This window comes from Lissotriton helveticus, chromosome 1_1 (assembly GCF_964261635.1).
Source record: "Lissotriton helveticus chromosome 1_1, aLisHel1.1, whole genome shotgun sequence".
Taxonomy (NCBI): Eukaryota; Metazoa; Chordata; class Amphibia; order Caudata; family Salamandridae; genus Lissotriton; species Lissotriton helveticus.
Genome location: NC_136057.1, coordinates 1,462,070,593 through 1,462,091,942, shown reverse-complemented (window position 1 = coordinate 1,462,091,942; position 21,350 = coordinate 1,462,070,593). Strand labels below are relative to the sequence as shown.

General features: G+C 46.0%; 1 long non-coding RNA gene across 1 annotated transcript in view; it reads left to right on the top strand.

The window, feature by feature from the left end:
* The window catches only part of LOC144827966 (uncharacterized), a 67,607-nt gene extending 50,915 nt beyond the window's left edge, over positions 1-16,692 (top strand). The window contains exons 3-4 of the long non-coding RNA XR_013610396.1: positions 15,874-15,984; positions 16,326-16,692. This is a non-coding gene — a long non-coding RNA (uncharacterized LOC144827966). The remainder of the gene's footprint in view (positions 1-15,873; positions 15,985-16,325) is intronic.
* The last annotated feature ends 4,658 nt before the right edge of the window (positions 16,693-21,350 follow it).

The following is a 21,350-nucleotide window of genomic DNA, read 5'->3' as shown; positions in this document are numbered from 1 at the left end:
ACTTGGTGAGAGAACTACGAGTCCTTCAGCATTTATTTTGGGACTATCATAACCACAATGCTACAGTGACACGCCCATTGGGGGCGGGGACTCTAATTATAAATAAAGCAGTGTTCTTTGAAACCGGTTTACTGCCCCTCTGTGCGAGTGATCAAGGGCGTCCAAGCCCGAAACGCGTATGGCGTAAAGGAATGCGGAATGCCTGCTGTGCATTCTTCCACCCACGTGTCGGTGTGAGTCTGGAGGTGTGTGGCTCCCCACATGGGCTAACTCTGGTGTGTTCTTTATATATATATATATATATATATATATATATATATATATATATATATATAAATAATAAATATTAAAATTAATTTTAAGCAAATAACATTTATTTAATATACATTTTAACAAAACATAACAAATAAACGTAATTAAAAAAGTTAGACAGAAACATAATAATTTATACGTATTTACTCTAAAACAATTAATAAACTATTAATTTAAATGTATTTTATAAGTTTAACATTATAAAAAAATTAAAAACAATATATATAGCAATAATTTAAAATATAAGAAAAATACATTCTATAATAAATTAAAACGTTAAACTATTAAAAAATATTCAAACTTAAATTTCCCAGTACAGTCAGTGCAACAGTAGGGAAAGTGTTGGATAGCAGAGAGGTAAAATAATTATTCCCAAAGTGTTGGATAGCGAAAGCGTAAAAATTACTATTCCAACTCCAATTAGTGCAGCAGTAGAATAAGTGTTGGATCGCGGAGGGATAGCGGAGGGATTACATTTACTATTGCAACTCCAGTCAGTGCAACAGTAGGGAAAGTGTTTGATAGCGGAGGGGTAAAATTTACTATTCCCACTCGAGCGAGTGCAACAGTAGAGAAAGTGTCGGATAGGGGAGGGGTAAAAATTACCATTCCTACTCCACTGAGTGCAATCGTAAGGAAAGTGTTGGATAGCGAATGTGTAAAAATTTGTATTCCAACTCCAATGGTAGCAACAGTAGAGTAAGTGTTGGCTAGGGGAGGGATTGCATTTTGTATTCCGACTCCAGTCAGTGCTACAGTAGTGAAAGTGTTTGATAGCGGAGGGGTACATTTACTATTCCCTCTCCAGTGAGTGCAACAGTAGAGAAAGTGTTGGATAGCGGAGGGGTAAAAATTACTATTCCCACTCAACTGTGTGCAGCAGTAGGGAAAGTGTTGGATAGTTGAGTGGTAAAAATTACTATTCCCACTCCAATGAGTACAACAGTACGGCTATTTTTAATCCAAGTGGTCGCATATTTGAGGTTCCCAGCGAGGATTTGCCCCAGGATCTAATTTCGGCCTCCCACCTGAGTGTATCAATCTCTGTAAGTGAGGTCGAGGAAGCCATAGCTAAAGGAATTAGCATGAAAGCCCCCAGGCCGGATGAAGTCCCATTGAACCTTTATAAAGCTAACTCTACCGTTTGGGCCCCATTTTTAGCTAATGTGTTTAAAGCAGTGATAATTGGTCCTATCCCGGCTTCCTGGAAAGAGACCATAGTGGTCCCTGTTTTTAAAAAGGGTGGTAGGAGTGACCCTTCTTGTTACAGGCCAATCTCCTTAATAGATGCAACCGCAAAACTGTTGGGTAGGGTTCTCCATGCCAGATTGGAAACCTGGGCGTTAGATGCAGGGGTGATTGTTAGATCACAGTATGGCTTCAGGAGGAGTATGGGTACCAACGAACAGTTCCTCAACTTGTCTCTGATTATGGGCAAGTACATGCGGGCCAGGAAGGGTTCTATCTACCTAGCCTTCATGGACTTGTCCAGCGCTTTCGATACTGTAAACCGGGACAAGTTGTGGGCGCTGATGGGAAACATGGGCGTTGAGGAACCCTTGGTCTCCCTTCTTCAAAGGCTTCATGCTTCTACATCCATAAGCATTAGATATGGTCCAAATGGTGAAACAACTAGGCCCATTCCATTGACTGAGGGTGTTTTTCAGGGATGCATCTTGGCCCCTTTTCTTTTTATTGTCTACACCCGTGGTACTCAAAGTACGGCCCGCGGGCCGGCGGCGGCCCGGCAGACCTTCGTATGCGGCCCGCTGTCCTTTTTCACCAAACCACATTTGTAGCAGCCAGGCTGCCCGAGGCGCTCAGTTTAAAGAAAAGAGAGCTGTTGGAATATGTGCGTGAAAATAACTTCCCTGCTTATTCTCCAGCGGCCCTCTTTTGTGTTTCTCGAGAGCCTCGGTGACGTTGCACGCCTGGCACTGGCGGGAAGCAAAGGCCCTTTTAAAATCAGCTGTTGCACATTCACAGCTGACTTGAAAGGGGCCTTTTGGAAAGCTTCCTGCTACTTCTGCCGATGACGTTGCCACCCACTGCCTGCTCTTTTCAACGGAGTATGCAGCCTTTAAGGACTGCAGCAGGGGGCCTCCCGTAGATTCGACCAGCCTGTGACCCCCCTCCACCCCCCCCTTGGAATTACCAGTACAAGATGGCGCAGAAGCAATTCCTATTACTCCTCGGCACTTAAATATCACATTTCAGATACAGTTCGAAGGTGTTTTTGAATAAAAGTGCCCCTGGATGTACAGTTTGGTTTGTCTCCAGTTGCTTTTCACTTCAAAATGTTTTCTGGTTCAAAGTGCTTTCAGGAATCAGACCCTCTCTTCCGGAAGTCATGTTTTAACAACCTTGCAGTTAGCAAAACACTTTGGTTTGTATAAGCAAAATGCAAAGCTATCCTTCATATGCCTTTTGCAGATCATTCCACGGATAAAATCCAGTTGCATGCTACTGTATCTAGACAGGGTCTAGCACAAATTATCAATTCACACAACTTTGAGTCGACAAATCACTGATCACTGTCATCCGACCATACACAGAAAAGGAGTAGCACCTTACTCAACCAGCCATAAAGAGCTTGGTGCTCAGTCCAGAGCTCGGAAAACGGTTTAAAAGTTCTGACTTCAATAGGCTTTCTATTTAAAAGTGCTTTGAACTCTTTGTGCCAAGGTATGCTTTTATCAAGTCATATTATCAATGGCATTCTTTAATGATATCTAGGTTTACACGGGCGACCATTGATTCTGTTTTAACCGTAATAGACATTCACTTACATATTTTGATAATGTACTCTGACCCTCATTATGGATGAGCCTGTATGGGTACGATAAATACTCTTATTCTAAGTTTATCTATGGAAAATTAAGAATAACAGGAGTGTTTGATGCTTTCCATACTACTGCATGTATTGAACCTTAATGCATACTGGGTTGGCGTTTAATCAGATTTCCAATCTCTGTGCAAACCAGAATTTGGCTAAGGTTTCGAGTTAAATTCCCCCTTGTGATGGATGCCTCTGTTTCAAGACTACCTTGGGCTTGATTATGAATGAGGCTGGTGATGGTGGGGTATTTACTGCGCCTGGTCAATATCAACACCTTGGAGGAGGGCCGGCCCTACATCAGAATTGACCGGGACAGTGCCCTGGGCAGTGGGTCATTGCGGTGTGACGGCTGAGGTATGCGGAAGATGGGGGAGAGCAGGGGATTGATGGGGGGCTAACAATTACGCTGAGGTACATTAGAGGCTGATTACAAAGTCTTTATAGGGAACCGATTGAGACCAGGTGGGATGAAGGAGCTGCTGTTTGCATGACATTGTCAGGTAGCTCCCTGCTGCACCCTTCAGAATATTGGCGCCCCAGGCCTGGGCCCAGCTCCCCTATATCTAGGGCTGGCCCTGTGGGGCACTTATCAGATGAGTGGTATGCCCCATATTCTGAGTATGCCCAAGAAAATGGCGAATTGTACTGCAAAATTTTGAGTTCTGTACTGAAGTCTGCATTTATTAGAATTTGTCAGATATTTACCTTCACCTGAAGGGAAGTGTCTGGCAGATGAGAGCCTCCCCATCCCTCCACCTCTCCTGACCCCAAAGATTTCTAATCCAACTATCCTTAGCCGGCCCTCAGAGGCACTCCTGTCGATCCCCCTTTCTTTACCATCCTCTCAGCCACTTGAAGTACACTTAGTGGCCCCTTTGCTCCCTTTTCACAGTTACAGCAAGCACACCCAATGGAGCCCTTCCATATCCTTTATTGGCTGTCAAGCACAGTGTCGGACCACTTCGCCCTTCCATATCTTACCTGCCAAAGCACGCACAATGTCCCCCTTAGTCCTCTGTATAAACTGAAACACATCCAATGACCATCTCCATTCCTCTCTCAGCTTCTGAGGCCCACCCAGTGGCTCCCATCGCCTCCTTTCCACATCCAGAAAGAGCATGTGATGCCCCCCTTTCTGTCCTCTCAGTTGCTCAAAGCACATCCATTAACCATCTCTGCTTTTTTTGTTAACTGCCCAAAACTCAATCTATGGTCCTCTCTGCCTTCTTACCCTGCTCATGAAACCCACACACAATAGCTCCTTCACCCATTTGCTTGAGGCATGCACATATTTATCTCCCTCCTCCTTAGAATGCCAATACTAACTTTGCCTGCAGTATTCCAGCCATGCACAGGAGGGGAGATGCAACCCCTGGCAGTGGAAGTGAAGTATAAAAATAAAAACTGGAATGCCTCAAATTCTGTGTGTATGTATGTGAGTGAGTGTGTGCATATACACAAGTGCATGTCTATGAACATGTGTTTGCATGCTTGTGTGTGTATTTGAGTGTGCATCAGCCTTGTGCCCATTGCCCACCATGGTGCAATAAATAATTCTGAATGCATTAAAGTCAAAGTAGGCAGAGAGAAGAGAGGAACCAATGCATGTGAATGCATGCAACATTACACTACAGTACAGACTTAACCAACCCTCTTGCCTCTTCCTTGTAGCTTTGTAGTTACATATGCCTTTGAAATGCAGCACTTTCAAGTAATGTTTTGAAAAGGTGGTGCTTTGTCTTGACTCTAGTAGCCCCGCCCACACTGCCCCTGCCCCACCTAACCCCTACCTGCCGGCCCATCAGTGCGGCCCTCAGCCACATACCAGACTGTACTTTTGGCCCCCGAGATAAAGTTTGTGAGTACCCATGGTCTACACTAATGGTCTTGATGCTTACCTGTCAGAGAAAGTTGTTCATTGGCCACGTATTGGGTGTACCCGGGTCCCACTTCTTTCTTATGCGGACAATACTGTCCTGATGGCTTTAACAGCAAGTGGCCTACCAAAATCCCTTGATGCGTTTTCTGATTTTATGTTATCGCTTGATTTAACTTTGTGAAATCTTACGTGATGGTCTGTGGACCTAGAATGACTAAAACTAGAAACCATGCAGTTGGTTTAAAGAGGATTGACTCAATGGAAAATTTTAATTACTTAGGGAATATTTTTAACAATAGACTAAAATGGGACTCTCTTGTAACCTCAAGGAAACATAATGCGGGCAGAGTGGTTGAGTGACTTTTTCGCTTTGCATCTAAATTGGGGCAAAAACCTGTGCCTGAATTTGTTACACTATATAAAGCCAAATGTGTCCCAGTTGTAACATATGGTGCAGGTGTTTGGGTATATCACAATACTGGTCAGTTGCAAATTATGGAGAATACATTTATTAAAAGGCTGCTGATGGCCCCAAACAGTGCCCCCACAAGAGTTTGTCACCACGAGGTGGGGCTTGATTATATTGAAGATCGTATTAATGTTGCCTCTTTACTTTTATGGGTCAAAATTTACCGGGTAACTATGCGCTCTATAAATCAATATTCATTCATTCATTCATTCAATCTGGTTATCGGAAGAGCTGACATTTACCAGAGACATTATTAAAGACTGTCTTAATCTTGACGGTGCTTTCATGAACCCTTGGATACGATTTGTTAGAGATACACAAAATGTATATGTTGGATTTGAGACACTATTTTGATGGTCCCTCTAGTGTTTGTGAAAACGTGAAAGGAATCATAAAAGAGGCCCATTCTATTTGGGCAAATACCCGCCACTCCCTAGTGGAGGCGGCAGGCCCCCCGTATTCATTTTTGCCCCAATTGCAATTTTCTTTTTCTTTTAGCATAAACACTCAGATACATTTATATTTAACAAGATTCCGTTTACTGACTATACACATTTTAGTGGCTATTCTGATACAAGCTGGGTGGTTGGAAAACTTGGTGTCCTGTCCTTGTGACGATCAAGGGAAAAGTGAGCGACCCAGTTAAACCCTTGAGGGCTTGGGTAATAGAATGAAAGGGTAGAGATGCCTTCAAGGGATGTGATTTAATTAAAACTCAATTGTTTAGTCTAACTTAGTAAGAGGAGAAATCAATTAACCTCATGTGTAAATCATATATTACTATACAAAAGATCTATTCATTTGAATCATATTCAACAAAAAACAAACACATGAAACATAAAAACAACGAAACACAAAGGTGTATATACAAAAGGATTTTATCAAAAAAGTTCTCAGATCAGCAATAAATCAGAAAAGCAGGTAAGGAAATGCTGGTGTAAGTGGCGAATTAATAAACTAATAAACAACACAGCAAAACCTAAAAAGAGCATCTATCCCAAACAAATAATGAATCAAACACTGCAGGGATAAGACGAATGTCGACGTTTCGGTCTCTTAGAACAAAATTATCGAGACCATCCTCAGGACTGTTGTCAGTTAAACACTGCTGAAGGCTGTAATGTAATCTGCAACATAAATGTTTACAATTACATGTCTGTCATAGTTCAAGCAAAATAATCCATACACCCATGTGACAAACATAACTACAGAAATACGTGACTTACTGAAAATGACATAACAAACACATTTCATATTTACAAAATACACATATATTACGACACCAATTTGAAAAAGCAAAAACATTGCTCAAACTTTGTAACCCCTAGGACTAATTTATATCTGCAAGAGGGTAGAGTTGGTCATTGTGAGACCTTGGGCTGGGCGGACCGGAATAACAGGCGGGGAGGCCGAATGTAGTGAGCTATGTTCAAGGATTTATTCGTTGACAGTGCACACAAAGTCTGGATCAAAAGAGTTTGCAGGGAAGAAGTGCCTCCGAGAAGCTCCCAGCCGGGAGGGTGTGGATGTTGTGTGGATCTCCGGGTTGTGGTCCTCTGCGGGGGCTGTTGTCGTCAGGGTTCGGCCGGTTGATGGGTCTCCTCGGAGATATGTAAGAGAGAGAGTACAGGGGTTAGTCCCGTCCAGTAAGGACTACTGAGTACTTCCACCGTCACCGGGAAGTGAAGGGCCAGGTCACGAAAGTGGGGAAGGTGGGAAGGGTAGGTAGGGACAAGACCAATCAGCAAGCAGGAGGGTAGTGTGATGGGAGGTGTCCGGGATAAGTGTGAGGCAGTTACTTACAGTGCTCGTGATACGTCTCTTAATGACTAAGGCGAGTGCAGGGTGCTCGTGAGGCTCTATATACAGTATGTTACAGGCAATTACAATATTTACACTAGGGGACACGGAGAAGGATAGAGTGTACTCTCGTGCCCCGCCGTAACTCTCATCCGAGTTACGGCCGCTCTCCAGCCACCTCCGGAGGTCGCCACCAATCCTCCGTCCACAGGTCTTCTTCCTCGTCCTCTTCTCCGATCTCCGTCTCCTCTCCGCTCTCCTCCTTCCTTCTGCTCTCCGTCGGGGGTTCCGCGCCGTTCGCTGTCTCCTGCCACGAGTCCGCTGGGCTGAACGCTGTTTCCCCGTTCCTGCCGTCTTTTCTGTGTTCCCGGCGGACCACACTGGACGTGCTTCCGGTTCCTGATGGGTCGGGTTCTGGGACGTCGGCAGGAGTTCCGCTTCCGGTTTCCTGTTGTTCTGTTTCCGGGTCTTTGGGGGTTAGCGGATCCTGTGGGCGAAGAGAGGATGTCCGGTGACCAAGGGACGCTGTTCCTCCCGGTGTGGGGGTGTGGCCCCCCGTCTACAACGCCCTTCCGACGAGGTAGGGACCACCGGTCTTCCACATCCCCTTTCCCTAGCTGTCTTACTAGTAGGGTTGGCCGTAACTGGAAAACGGGAGAGGTAATCCGCATTGCCCTGGTCTAGTCCCTTCCGGTGTAGTGTCCTGAATCGAAATGGCTGCAGAGAAAGGAACCACCTAAGTACCCGGTCGTTGTGGCCCCGGTTACGGGCCATCCACTCCAGCGGGGCGTGATCCGTATACAAGAGGAACTCCCTGCCCTCCAGATAATACCGGAGACTATCCACAGCCCATTTAATCGCTAGCGCCTCTTTTTCTACAACCGCATAGTTCTGCTCTCGTGGGAAGAGCTTTCGGCTGAGATACAGTATTGGTTTTTCGACCCCTTTCGCATCTTGCTGGGACAGGACGGCCCCCAAACCCTGATCGGAGGCGTCTGTCTGCAGGATGAAAGGTCGGGAGTAGTCAGGACTGATTAACACGGGTTCTGACAACAGGGTCTGCTTGAGAAGGTCGAAGGCTTGCAGCAGCTGGGGAGTGGGTTGCTGTAACTTCTCTTCGGTTCGGGAGGCTTTTCTCAACAGGTCGGTCAAGGGTGCGGCTATTTGGGAAAAGTTGGGTATAAACCTCCTATAATACCCCAGTAACCCGAGAAAGGCTCGAAGTTCTCTCTTGGTATGAGGGAAGGGTATGGAGTGAATAGCCTGAATCTTATTGTTTTGAGGGCGAATGACCCCTTCTCCCAATAGATAACCCAGATATTTCACACTTTGGGCCGCCAAGGTGGTTTTGGCAGGGTTGATGGTAAAACCGTGTTTACCAAGGGAGTGTACTACGGTCTGCAAATGGTGTAGGTGTTGTTCCCAGCTGTCACTATAAATGACAATGTCATCTAGGTATGCCCCGGCATAGCTGGTATGGGGTCGTAAGACCAGGTTCATGGCCCTTTGGAAAGTCGCCGGGGCTCCATGGAGCCCGAAGGGCATCACTCTGAACTGGAATAAACCCTCAGGGGTTGAAAACGCCGTTTTCGGTCTGTCTTCGAGTTTTAAAGGGATCTGCCAGTACCCTTTGCACAAGTCAAGGGTACTGATATATTTGGCTTTACCTATGCGCTCTACCATCTCGTCTACGCGAGGAAGGGGATAGGAATCAAAGGCAGAGATCTTATTCACCTCCCTGAAGTCGATGCAGAAATGAGTAGAACCATCGGGTTTGGGTACTAGAACGATTGGGGAATTCCAACTGCTGCTGGACGGTTCGATTATACCCATCCTCAACATCTGGGTCGTCTCTTCTTGTATGACCGCCCTTCGCGCTTCAGGGATCCGGTAGGGTCTCTGTCGCACTGTTTTCCCTGCTTCGGTGTGAATGGCGTGCTCCACAATGGTGGAGTGCCCGGGCATGGAGGAAAATACTGCTTGCACAGAGGATAAGACGTGTCTAAGGTCCTGTTTGTTCCTTTCCGGGAGGTCCGGATCAATACAGCCCTCAAAGGGGAGAGAGGGAGTGGTTGTTAGAACAGGGACGGGCCCTACCCACTGCTTCAACAGATTGACATGGTATATTTGGGTGACCCCTCGGGTGGTATCGATATCGAGTTCGTAGGTGACGGGAGTCACCTGTCTTAAGATAGGGAAGGGGCCCTGCCATTGTCCCAACAGTTTATGGTCGGAGGAGGGTAGAAGCAATAACACCAGGTCTCCAGGGTTAAATGAACGGGCCTTGGTTCCTTTGTTATACTGTTGTTTCTGGGAGACCTGAGCGGCTACCATGTTCTGTCTCACTATTTCTCTGATTTGGGTTAAGTGGGTTCGGAGATTGTCGACATATTCAGGGAGGGGACGTGTTCGATCAGGCTCGGCTTCCCATGCCTCGCGGGCCATGTCTAACAGAGTCCTAGGGGCTCGGCCATATAACAATTCATATGGGGAATACCCGGTGCTGCTTTGCACCTTGCACCGGATCGCGAAGAGGGCAAGAGGAAGCATCTCCTCCCACCTTTTACTCTCAAGGCCTAGCAGCTTTTTGAGGGTGGTCTTTAGGGTGGCGTTATAGCGTTCCACCAACCCGTCTGTCTGGGGATGATACGCCGAGGTTCTTATCTGTTTAATACCCAACTGGGCACAGACCTGACGCATGAGGGAGGACACAAAAGGCGTACCCTGATCTGTTAAGATCTCCCGAGGGAACCCTACTCTACTGAAGATGGAGATAAGGGCCTTGGCGATGTTTTGGGTAGTGGGCTGTTTCAATGGGACGGCCTCCGGGAACCTGGTAGCATAATCCACCAACACCAGGGCGTATCTACACCCCCTCCTAGAGGGCAACAGGGGTCCTATCAGGTCCATCCCTATTCGGGAGAAAGGCACATCAATAAGAGGAAGGGGCTGGAGCGGGACTCGGGGGGGCCGATACCGGCTATTTTTCTGGCAGACCGGGCACTCCCTACAGTACTGCTTTATTTGACCATGTACGCCCGGCCAGTAGAATTTTGCAAGGATTGTTTGCCCCGTTTTTTCATCACTGAAGTGCCCTCCCAGCAGGTGACTGTGGGCCAGATATAGGACTTTGTCTCGAAACAATCCTGGGATGACTAACTGGGCGGGGAGCTGTGGCCCCCCTTTTCTGTAGAGGAGACCATTCTTTCGAAAGAAGTAAGGACCTACATGCAGGGGATCCTCATTGTCCAGAGCACGATTCCAGGCTTCTTGCAGCACGGGGTCCTCTTGCTGGGTGGCTCGGAACTCGCGGTCAGTTTCCCAGGGGTGAACATCAACCTGAGCTGGATAAGCCCCAGTAAAAGTCCTTTTCTCTCTTTTCTTTTGCTTCTTGGTCTTTCCAGGTTTTGAAGGAGAGTCTGCTGATGGAGAACCCTGGGGAAACGGGGCCTCCGCCCACCACCTCTTTAGGGAGTCCGTGGTGTCTTTCAGGAGGTGGGGAAGACCACTGTAGTCGCTACCTAATATGATTTGTTCAGGGAGATTAGGAACCAAACCGACTGTTAACATTCTACCTTCATCGGACTGTTGTTGTACCCGTACTTGGGCCGTCGGATAACTCTGGGTGTCTCCATGGACACACTTGATAGCGACCGTTCCAGTTAGTGGTCCGACAGGATGGGGTAGTTCCTGGGGTCGGAGGACGCTATGCCTACATCCTGTGTCGGCCAATGCCATCAGCCGGTGTCCCTCTATTCTCACTGGGCAGCGGAACGGCGGAGGGCTGACTTCACCGGTAAGACATACATAATTCCGGGCCATCCCTATGTCCATGGGCTCCTCTCTTTGGGGACACACACGAGCTATGTGGCCATACCCTCCGCAGTGATAGCACTGAGGACCAGGTGGGTTAGGTCGAGGCATGACGGGGTAGGGCATCAGGGGAGCAGGATCTGGTCTTCTGGCCGCGGGAGGAAGTCTTTGGGGACGTGCGTGGCTGCCGTGTGGAATCCGGGGATGAGGTTCCTCTTTGACCCGTTGTGACTCTTGGGCTCTACTATAGGCACTAGCTATCTCCACCGCACTGTCCAGGGTCAGGCGGGCGTGTTGTCTCACCCATTTTTGGGTGGCCGGATGGAGAGACGCCAGGTATTGCTCCAGATATATTTTTGAGAGGATGTCCTCTTTAGTGGCTGTGGCAGGTTTCAACCATCTGTTTGCCAGGTCCTGTATCCGGAATGAGAGAGCCCGTGGCGTCTCTTGGGGACCCTCTTTGGCCTGTCGCAGACGAACCCTATACGTTTCGTCATCGATTCCCAGTCTCTCTAGAATACAAGTCTTTATGTCTTGGTAGGGAGTCAGGCCCTGGACATTGGCCTGTTGATACGCTGCCTGCAGTTCACCAGTCAATAGAGGCCCCAGATAGTGGCCCCAGCGATCCGCAGGCCACGCTGCTGCCTGAGCCAGGCGCTCGAAATTTGTAAAAAAATAATCTGGGTCTTCACCCGGGACATATTTTTGGAGGACGACTGATGGTAGGGAGGTTGTGGGCCTTTGTTGCCCCATGACTGTGGTCAGTTTTTCAAGGGCTTGATCCTGAGCGGTCCCCTGTCCCTTAAGGACGTCATGGAGTTGACCCCGATCGTCTTCCGCGGTTTTCAGGAAGCGTTCCATCATTTTACCAAGCTGCTCTTGGCTCTCTGCTAGGTGTTTGACGGCGGCCTCCATGCTTCCGGCGGATCCCACTTCTGACACCACCTGTGAGACCTTGGGCTGGGCGGACCGGAATAACAGGCGGGGAGGCCGAATGTAGTGAGCTATGTTCAAGGATTTATTCGTTGACAGTGCACACAAAGTCTGGATCAAAAGAGTTTGCAGGGAAGAAGTGCCTCCGAGAAGCTCCCAGCCGGGAGGGTGGGGATGTTGTGTGGATCTCCGGGTTGTGGTCCTCTGCGGGGGCTGTTGTCGTCAGGGTTCGGCCGGTTGATGGGTCTCCTCGGAGATATGTAAGAGAGAGAGTACAGGGGTTAGTCCCGTCCAGTAAGGACTACTGAGTACTTCCACCGTCACCGGGAAGTGAAGGGCCAGGTCACGAAAGTGGGGAAGGTGGGAAGGGTAGGTAGGGACAAGACCAATCAGCAAGCAGGAGGGTAGTGTGATGGGAGGTGTCCGGGATAAGTGCGAGGCAGTTACTTACAGTGCTCGTGATACGTCTCTTAATGACTAAGGCGAGTGCAGGGTGCTCGTGAGGCTCTATATACAGTATGTTACAGGCAATTACAATATTTACACTAGGGGACACGGAGAAGGATAGAGTGTACTCACGTGCCCCGCCGTAACTCTCATCCGAGTTACGGCCGCTCTCCAGCCACCTCCGGAGGTCGCCACCAATCCTCCGTCCACAGGTCTTCTTCCTCGTCCTCTTCTCCGATCTCCGTCTCCTCTCCGCTCTCCTCCTTCCTTCTGCTCTCCGTCGGGGGTTCCGCGCCGTTCGCTGTCTCCTGCCACGAGTCCGCTGGGCTGAACGCTGTTTCCCCGTTCCTGCCGTCTTTTCTGTGTTCCCGGCGGATCACACTGGACGTGCTTCCGGTTCCTGATGGGTCGGGTTCTGGGACGTCGGCAGGAGTTCCGCTTCCGGTTTCCTGTTGTTCTGTTTCCGGGTCTTTGGGGGTTAGCGGATCCTGTGGGCGAAGAGAGGATGTCCGGTGACCAAGGGACGCTGTTCCTCCCGGTGTGGGGGTGTGGCCCCCCCGTCTACAACGCCCTTCCGACGAGGTAGGGACCACCGGTCTTCCACAGTCATGTACATGTTCATGGAACTTATATCATTTAGACAAACAAAATGAAGAACATGGCGAAGATGATATCTACATGTATTAGGGACAGTCAAATAGATGTAGTTCAAACACTTAGCCCTATTAACTCAACCGTTTGAGCGACCTCATACATCAATGTTTCCATACATATAAGTCGCATATCAGCGAATAATGCATTATTCGCTGATATGCGACTTATATGTATGGAAACATTGATGTATGAGGTCGCTCAAACGGTTGAGTTAATAGGGCTAAGTGTTTGAACTACATCTATTTGACTGTCCCTAATACATGTAGATATCATCTTCGCCATGTTCTTCATTTTGTTTGTCTAAATGATATAAGTTCCATGAACATGTACATGACCAACTCTACCCTCTTGCAGATATAAATTAGTCCTAGGGGTTACAAAGTTTGAGCAATGTTTTTGCTTTTTCAAATTGGTGTCGTAATATATGTGTATTTTGTAAATATGAAATGTGTTTGTTATGTCATTTTCAGTAAGTCACGTATTTCTGTAGTTAGGTTTGTCACATGGGTGTATGGATTATTTTGCTTGAACTATGACAGACATGTAATTGTAAACATTTATGTTGCAGATTACATTACAGCCTTCAGCAGTGTTTAACTGACAACAGTCCTGAGGATGGTCTCGATAATTTTGTTCTAAGAGACCGAAACGTCGACATTCGTCTTATCCCTGCAGTGTTTGATTCATTATTTGTTTGGGATAGATGCTCTTTTTAGGTTTTGCTGTGTTGTTTATTAGTTTATTAATACGCCACTTACACCAGCATTTCCTTACCTGCTTTTCTGATTTATTGCTGATCTGAGAACTTTTTTGATAAAATCCTTTTGTATATACACCTTTGTGTTTCGTTGTTTTTATGTTTCATGTGTTTGTTTTTTGTTGAATATGATTCAAATGAATAGATCTTTTGTATAGTAATATATGATTTACACATGAGGTTAATTGATTTCTCCTCTTACTAAGTTAGACTAAACAATTGAGTTTCAATTAAATCACATCCCTTGAAGGCATCTCTACTCTGTCCTTGTGACAACCTGGCAATTCAAAGCACAGCGCACTTTATGCTCTTTCGCACCTTATATCAGGAACCTAGGAGGACATTTTTAGTTCTGATCCTTAAAAAAATGAGACCAGTTTCCTATATTGATGCTTTTAATTGTCTGCATTCCCTTGCCACACTTGAACTATGTATTGGGGTCTCTAATTTTATTAAAGCAGCACTTGCCATTAGAAAACATTATTAGCTGTTGTAGTTGTTACTATTATTTTAAAATGTATTACTGAATCTTCTTAATGTGCTTCGTCCTAGACCAGATTTTAATCACTTATATTTTATTGTCTATTTATAATTGATGTGGGATTTTAGCAATTGTTCTCTGTTTCTAAAGAGCTTGTGTAAGCCTTGAATTGTATTGCTGAACTTATGTACTTTTATGGTTTTCTTCCTTGAAACCGAATATAGTTATATTTGATTCGATTTGAGTACAACAGTAGGTAAAGTGTTGGATAGCGAAGGGGTAAAAATAAGTATTCCCACTCCAGTGACAACAGTAGCGTAAGTGTTGGATAGCGGAGGAATTACATTTACTATTCCAACTCCAGTCAGTGCAACAGTAGGAAAAGTGTTGGATAGTAGATAAATGAATATTACAATTTCCTCTCCAATGGGTGCAAATGTAGGAAAAGTGTTGGATAGCGGAGGCATAAAATGTACAATTCCCACTCCAGTGAGTGCAACAGTAGGATAAGTGCTGGATAGCGAAGGGGTAAAAATTCCTATTCCCACTCCAGTCAGTGCAACAGTAGGGAAAATGTTGGAGAGAGTAGGGGTAAAATTACTATTCCCACTCCAGTGAGTGCCACAGTAGGATAAGTGTTGGATAGCGAAGGGGTAAAAATTACTATTCCCACTCCAGTGAGTGCAACAGTAGGGAAAATATTGGATAGCGTAGGGGTAAAAATTACTATCCCAACTCCAATGTGTGCAACCGTAGGGTAAGTGTTGGATAGCGAAGGGGTAAAAATAACTATTCCCACTCCAGTGAGTGCAACAGTAGCCAAAGTGTTGAATAACGGAGGAATTACATTTACTATTCCAACTTCAGTCAGTGCAACAGTAGGGAAAGTGTTGGATAGCGGTAAAAATTACTTTTCCCACTCCAATGAGTACAACTGTTGGGAAAGTGTTGGATAGCGAAGGGGTAAAAATAAGTCTTCCCACTCCAGTGAGTGCAAAAGAAGGGAAAGTGTTGGATAGCGGAGGAATTACATTTACTATTCCAACACCAGTCAGTGCAACAGTAGGGAAAGTGTTGGATAGCGGAGGGGTAAACCATACTATTCCCACTCCAATAAGTGCAACAGTAGGGAAAGTGTTGGATGGTGGATGAGTAAATATTACTATTTCCACTCCAATGAGTGCAACTGTAGGGAAAGTGTTGGATAGCAGAGGGATAAAATGTACTATTCCCACTCCGGTGAGTGCAACAGTAGGATAAGTATACGGTGTTGAGGAGCCTTAGGTAAGATAATGCTGTCATCTTGCTAAACTACCTGAATGGGGAGAAGGGTAGCCTTGCGGAGGAGTGTCTTTATGAAAGGTGACACACCTGTGTTTTTTGGTAGTACCTTTATTGACATAAGCACTAATTGGATGGTTTTATCCATGGGTGTCCTGAGAGATATAAATATCTACATATATGTCCCTTGTGTATTCCACTCTCACAGGATCTGAGAGCTGTATCCTACAACCACTTTTTGAGAAGTGGCATATTCCGAGTCAGTCTATACAATCATGTCTGTTGATATCGCAATAGACCATAGTGGAACTTATTTACAGTAAGTATCCTTAGAGTAATAGAATGGGTTTATTGTGGATTGTTAACACTGGTCAAATATTTGATGTTGTGTGCATGTTTTTTTCATGATTTTTGGTGATGGTTAAAACACTGGGTGTATTTCTACAGACTCAATACTAGCCCTGAGTAGGTAGGGGCGTATTGGGTCTTGGTTGTCTTTAAGTGGAAATGATGTAATATGAGTTCTGAGTATACAACGTCAAAGCAATGAAATTTATGACTGTTTTATTGGTTGTTGTGGAAATTGGTCCAATCTATGTTAATAGTATTCATATATTGTATATGGGCTAGTTTTTGCTCATTGTATTTTATACCTTTCAGGTGATACCATTTTTTCCCCGGGTGGAGTGGCCTTGTGTGGGCCTCATATCTGGCAGGTCCTGAGGAAGGTGTCATTTCACTAATTTGCAGCCACCGAAACGCGTCGACCACTGACTTGATAATATCCTGCTATATGCAGTTGTTGTACTTGGTCTTTCCAATTACATAGTCATTCTGTAGTTAAGTTCCCCAGATATGTTATGAATGTGAAGGTTTGCCTGGGTGTGTGTGAGTATGGTTTGAATGGTGTTGTGTGAATTTGATATATTTCTCTACCTGGGTTTTTGCTATTTATATTGTAATTATTGTCTTCGCTCTTTTGTCATTATGGATGAATTTATAACTGATGTTTATGAAAACAAAAATCTATAAAAAGTACAATGATGAAAACATTTTTAATAACAGAAATGAAATAAAACAATATATTTTTGTAATTTTTGGAGTATTTGTTTATTGATTAAACAATTTTGTCTTGGGTGCTCACATTATGTATTTAGATTATGTTGGTTGTAGAATAACTTGAGGTCTAGAGGGAGTCTATTTTTTTGTAGTGCCGAAATTCCTGCAGCTTGAGACGAGATAATGCATCAGCAGCGTAAATCAAAACTCCGAGGACATGCCTTGCTTTAAACAAAATGTTATTCTTTAAACAAATCAAGACCAGCACCATTAACAACATGAGCTCCTTCTTGCATGTTGCATGCTGACAATTAATGCTGTCCACAACAGCCATGTTTTCGGATCAAAATGTGAGCAATTGATTGCAAAAATGGTCAGTCCAGATATGCAATGCCACTAAGATTGGGAACAGTTCTAAAAAGTTGATGTTCTTTATCAAAGCAGACTCAAACTAAGCCTGTGGCCAGGCCTGTGCACGCCACTTGTTGCCCAAAATAGACCCAAACAATGTTTCCTGCTGCATCTCTGAACAAACCAAAATCATGACTGGATTGTGGAGGAACAGGCCATACCCTGGACACATTGAAACCTGAGAGGAATGACAACCAGATAATTAAATCCTGCTTTTGATCTTCTAACAGGCGTGTCCTATGGTGTTTATCTCGCAGGCCTGACATAGCCTGGGCTATGGAATGTGAGAAAGGATGTCCCGTTGGTATTATACATAAGCAAAATTGCGCTGACCCACAAGTTCTTGTAATTGATGTAAGGAGACCTTCAAGAGACGCTCTGAAAGCTTGAACCTTTTCCGCTGGTAATCTTCATTCCCCTTTTAGGGAATCGGTCTCTATCCCTAAGATAGTCAATGTTGATCCTGGACTAGCAGTTTTCTCCTGATCCAGGGGCAGTCCGAACTCAGACATCAAACCCTCAAATGTTGCCAGGGACTTGGTACAGTGGTCGGAATCAGCCGGTCCTAAGAACAGTAAGTCATCCAAATAGTGAATGACATATGTAGATCCAGATACCTGGGTGAAGACTCATTCAAGAAATGTGCTGAATTGTTCAAAATACGCACACATACAAGTAATAGAACTTTCCTTGGAACTGAAAAGCCAACATATGATAATCATCTGGTTGAACTGGCAACAAACGAAATGTGGACTCTATGTCGCCTTAGCTAACAGTGGCCCTGGACCTAGCTGTCTTAAGAGCCCAAGGGGACCATCAAGAGAAGCGTACGTGACCAAAGTCAGGGCAGGGTTTATGGTGCCATTAACAGAAGCTCCTTTAGAGGCTGAAAGATTGTGAATCAACCTAAATTTCCCTGGATCTTTTTGGTGAACTGAAGGGACAGCAAACAAAATCAGCAAATGGGGGCCTATCAAATGGAAACACAAGGAGATGATGGACGGAGTGCTGAAACTTTTTACTCACCCCAGTCACAGATATGGGTTGAATCCATCATCGTCCTTTAGCTCACTTCGCCACCTCAGTTCAGACCCAGCTATATGCAAATCAGTCTTGACCCTGTGCCTCATGGGAACAGTCCAGCCCGAACTGCCAAGCTAGGTCTTCCCTGAACTGGAAACAAGCATCCTGGGACCAGTTTCGGGGTAACACCCCTCATCAGCCAGGCTAGCTTGAATCTAGTGCCAAGTGAGCAAGGGATCCACGTCTGGGCATACCCTGCCAACTCAGGGTGAATAAAGCAAACACAAGGAGATGATGTAAGGAGCGCTGAAACTTTTCAGACACTCATCCAGTCACAGATCTGGGTTGAATCCATCATCGTTCTTTAGCTCACTTCGCCTCCTCAGTTCAGGCCCAGTTATATGCATATCAGTCTTCATCCTGTGCCTCATGGGAACAGTCCAGCCCGAAATGCCAAGCTAGGTCTTCCCTGATCCAGAAACAAGCATCCTGGGACCGGTTTTGGCATAAGGCTCCTCATCAGCCAGGCGAGCTTGATTCCAGCTTGAAAAATTGCCCAGCCACCCTTCCCAAATTCGATTTCTTGTCAATCTTTCCCTTTGCCACCTCCTCTCCCTGAACTAATGACTGTTGATTTTTGCAAACTTTAGGACCCGGAAGTCCTACCGCGGGAATCCTAAAACCAAATTGAAAACCAGTATGCCTGCTCCTGGTGTGGATACTAATTTAACCAAGGGTTCATAACCAGTAGTGAGACCTTGGAGGGATTATTGAAACCAGGGGACAGGCCCGGTAATTTCTGTCCACCTTTTTCCTTGGATTTCTTAAAACATTTCAACTCTGGGTGCCCTGTCATCACACAAAAGGAACAATTGTGCTTACATTTGCAAGACGCTTGTGGCCTTGAACATGCTTTCTTAAAAAGTTCCTGGTCCTCAAGCGCGCAGGGCGATGTTCGACCGGCAGTCCACTGGGGCAGGCAGGCAGCAGGTGCTATCTAGGCTAAGGTAATGCCTTTTACTCGCCCCCCATCCACTCCTGTGAGCCGCCCAGGAAACCCCAACGCTCCCTCCTCGACCAAACACAATTAGACGTGGGAAAGCACCCTATGAAAAATTTGAAAAATGCGGCCACCGTTAGGCCGCAGCCCAAAACGGGTCCAAACCGGCCCGCACCTCTCTTCGAGGGCTGTGAGGTTGGGGATGCAGCCCCTCGTCCAGAAGCAAACAAATGAGTGAGAGTCACAAGAAGGCCAACCAATCGTGAAAAATGGGTGGGCTGTAGGCCCCCTACCAGTTTTGGTACGGTCTACAAAATATCTTTCGCAAAACAGAAAGCTAAAAGCTATCTGCAGGCGAGGCCTAAACAAATAATAATGCTTCTTCTGCAGCTTTGGGTAGCACTAGTACACAGGCTTACATTTTCATTAACCCCTTCGCTGCGGGTGTTTTCCCCCCTGTGCGGGGGGAGAGGGGCCGCGCGCAGCGCCCCCATGCTGGTGACGAGCTGAGCTCGTCATGAGGCAAAGCGGAGCTGCCCTCATGACGCTCGTCACGGCCGCACCAGTTTTTAGAACGTTCAGCACAGCGGGGTAATTAGCCCCGCGTGCGAACGTTCCAACGGCCATGACGAGCTCAGCTCGTCATGAGTGGAGCTCAACTGTACTCCATGACGAGCTGAGCTCGTCACCAGCATGGATGAGGTTAAAATCTCAGAATACAGCCCAAGGGTTCATTAAGTATCTGGTCTAAGTTTAGAAATACTTTCCACAATGTGCCTAATATAGAATAATTTCCGACCTTACCTCTACACTTTGTACTCAATTCTGCAAAAATTAATTCAGAAAGCGCGTTGGGTGTTAGCTCACGCAGAAGAGAGCATGGAGAAGGAGGAAAGGGCCTTGCTTGAATGAGACAGTTGGAGAGCACCATTTATGGCACCTCGAGTAAGAGATAAATTAATCTCCCTTCGGTTGCCATGCTAAGATAAACAACGTGCAGAGGCCTCCAGACACGTCTTCCAAGTGTCCAGCTGTAGTTACACTCTTCGGGGGTGCTACTCAGTCCCACACCGGCCTGTCTCCTCAGAAAGAGGGCACTTCACTGCTCTGCGTCACTGGGTGTATTTTAAAATAAGCAAAACCCTACATGATGTGTGCTGCTTTTAACCTTTCTAATTCTTTCAGTAGGAAAGAGGAGCACCCTCTTGTGCATGGGGGGCCCTCAGAGGGGAAGGGCTTGGCCCCCAGACACTGAGTCCAGGAGAACACTGCTTGTAAATCTGTCACACTCCAGTAGGTACAGTGCTGGATTAAACCCTGTGCAGGCCCCTAGGCAGTCGGAGTTTCAGGGGGCCCTCGCAAATTATCTTCTAATACCCAATGCACCGGATTTTCTTTTTACCGACAGCTGCCATAAGGTGAGCTTTAAGAGACAAACTGTGATGGGAATCTGAGGTCTCTGGTTTATGTACTTTAAGTTGTATTTTGATCCGTTGTCACTGGGCCCTAAAAGGAGTGGGGCCCATAGGCCAGTGCCTACTATGCCTATTTGATAATCCGGAACTGAGTAAGTAGCCTGCCGGGTCTCCAACACCCATGAAGTAAATGAACCGTACAAAAAAGCTGCGCACCCCATCAACTAAACGACTTGTGGGAGTATTTCGGGTGGCTGTGGAACTGGTACGCACCGCGGTTTTTCACCAAAGAAGAGGTTATGTCAGCTGTATAGCGTGTAACTGACGCAAGTGTGGCATGATTGCATTCAAAATGTCTGGAGCGCTTACAGATGGGCGTGCATGTTTTCACAAGTATTTAATACATGCCAACAGACCCGATTCAGGCGGGAGACTCATGATTTGTGAAGCCAAAATGACGTTATTTCAGCCGTCTCCCGCCCAAAAGTGTCTCTTCAATGTATGTCAATGGGAAAAATAAATTCCCTCGGAATTTTCTTTTTTTTTTAACTCCCACTTTTAAAATGTTGACATGTATGGTATTTGGTTGAAGTATGATGACCTATGTGGGAAGAGTTTTACTGAGGCCATGAAGTACGGACATATTGTTTGTTTGTGCTGTGGAAAACGCGGTGCTGATCGTATCGTATCAGACGAGAGAAATAGATTGCACTTCGTGCAGCTGTATTGCACCTGAAAGAAGTTGGCTGTTGTCCGGAAGCAGTGCTTAATTTGTAA